The sequence below is a fragment of the Corapipo altera genome, unplaced genomic scaffold, assembly GCF_003945725.1.
Source record: "Corapipo altera isolate COAL_440 unplaced genomic scaffold, ASM394572v1 262, whole genome shotgun sequence".
Classification (NCBI taxonomy): Eukaryota; Metazoa; Chordata; class Aves; order Passeriformes; family Pipridae; genus Corapipo; species Corapipo altera.
Genome location: NW_020885118.1, coordinates 36,784 through 38,675, shown reverse-complemented (window position 1 = coordinate 38,675; position 1,892 = coordinate 36,784).

The window sequence follows — 1,892 nt, the reverse complement described above, 5'->3', positions numbered from 1 at the left end:
GGCCGCGCTCTGCGGAGACGGGCGGGCACGGGCGGGCAGCGCCCCCCCGCGGCCGGAGCCGCCCGCACGGCCGGGCCCGCTCTGCGTGAGGGGGATCCGCAAATCCCTCCGTGTGAGGGGGGATCCCCCACATCCTTCTGTGTGAGGGGTGTCCCCACATCCCTCCGTGTGAGAGGAGTCCCCACATCCCTCCGTGTGAGAGGAGTCCCCACATCACTCCGTATGAGGATCCCCACGGCACCTGAGGGAGTCCCCACATCCCTCCGTGTGAGGGGGGATCCCCCACATCCTTCTGTGTGAGGGGTGTCCCCACATCCCTCCGTGTGAGAGGGGTCCCCACATTCCTCCGTGTGAGAGGGGTCCCCACATTCCTCCGTGTGACGGGGGGATCCCTACATCTCTCCATATGAGGGTCCCTATGGCACCTGTAGGGTCCCCATGGCCTCCATTGGGGGGTGTCTCCCACATCCCTCCGTATGAGGGTCCCACAGCCTCTCTGTGAGGGATCCCCCACATGTCCCCGCAATAGGCCCCAGGACAAAGTCCCCTATCCTGACAGCCCCACAGCAATGGTGAAGGGATGTGCTGCAGGGCCCCCGTCACTCTGTGGATGGACCTCCATCCCAAACCTGTGTGTGAGGAGCTGCCTAAACCCTACCCCCTTCCTAATCCATCCGTGGGTGCCAGGGAAAGGGCATCTTTATGGAGACCACCAGCACCCTCACACTGTTGCCAATTTTACGAGCTCTCTAAACACAGACATAGAATCTAGTTTATAAAGGAAACGTTTATTCTGTGCAGGGTGCAAGGTGGAGGTTTGTCTTAGACCAGTTCATCACTATGTGGGTGTAACCCAACCTGTGTATTCTACACCCTGCACGTCATTTCCCAGAAACTGTTAACAATAGACCATTTGCAGCAGCCGCCCAGAGCACACCCGACCCCTCAGGCTATAAGCCGGGTGTTAGGACGCCTGTGAGAGGAGTCTGTCCCTGTTCTCACACCCGTGACTCACAATCACCCATTGTGGAACTCCCTGGCATGGGGGAGGTATTGGCCATTCCTGCCTGAACCTGAGGGTATACAATCTTGGGGTCTTGGGACTTCTGGTACCATTTGTGGGATCCAGAGGAGGACCAGAACCTCAACCGGACTGCGACTACTACTCTCAACCAGACTGAGACCACTACTCTCCACAGGACTTCGACCATCACTCGCACCAATAGGTTTTTTCCTCTACTTTTACTTTTGGACTCAGGGGACCATGTGGGGCTCAGCACAGGAGCCAATGAACAACATGCCCCAGGGTGCTGGGTTATACATCTGGGTTTTTGTGGACTAAAACCAATTGTTCATCTGTATAATTGTATTATTTTTATTAAATTGTTATTCTTATAATCTCTTTTGAGTTGAATGCATTTCCCCTGCCGGTTTACCTTTAAACCAGCACAAGGTTTCCACAAATCAAGCACACCAAGGTGTAGAAAGTTATATCTTTTATATAGAAAAATTCACATGAACTTGCCTATCTAATACATGTGCTCCACCTACCTAATGCATGTTTATTTGGATGAGGAAGATCGTTTCTCATCCACGCTGACATTTCACAAGATCTCAATCTTCTGCTCTGCACAGTGTCCAGAGCCAACACTAGACACCATGAGCTGTTACACAAGGAATATGATATCACAATCAGAAACTGTAGTGGATCCCCAAGATTTCCTCATTCTAACAAGACTCTTGAAGGGTTCAAGTCCACCAGCAGTTACAGGAGAGTGTATCGTTGACAGCCCGATTCTTACTGTCATGTCAAATGTGACATCAGCAGTGTGGCTCTTCAAACTCTGTCAAAACCCTGTTGAGAATCTACCACTTAACTACATCTTTTCTTT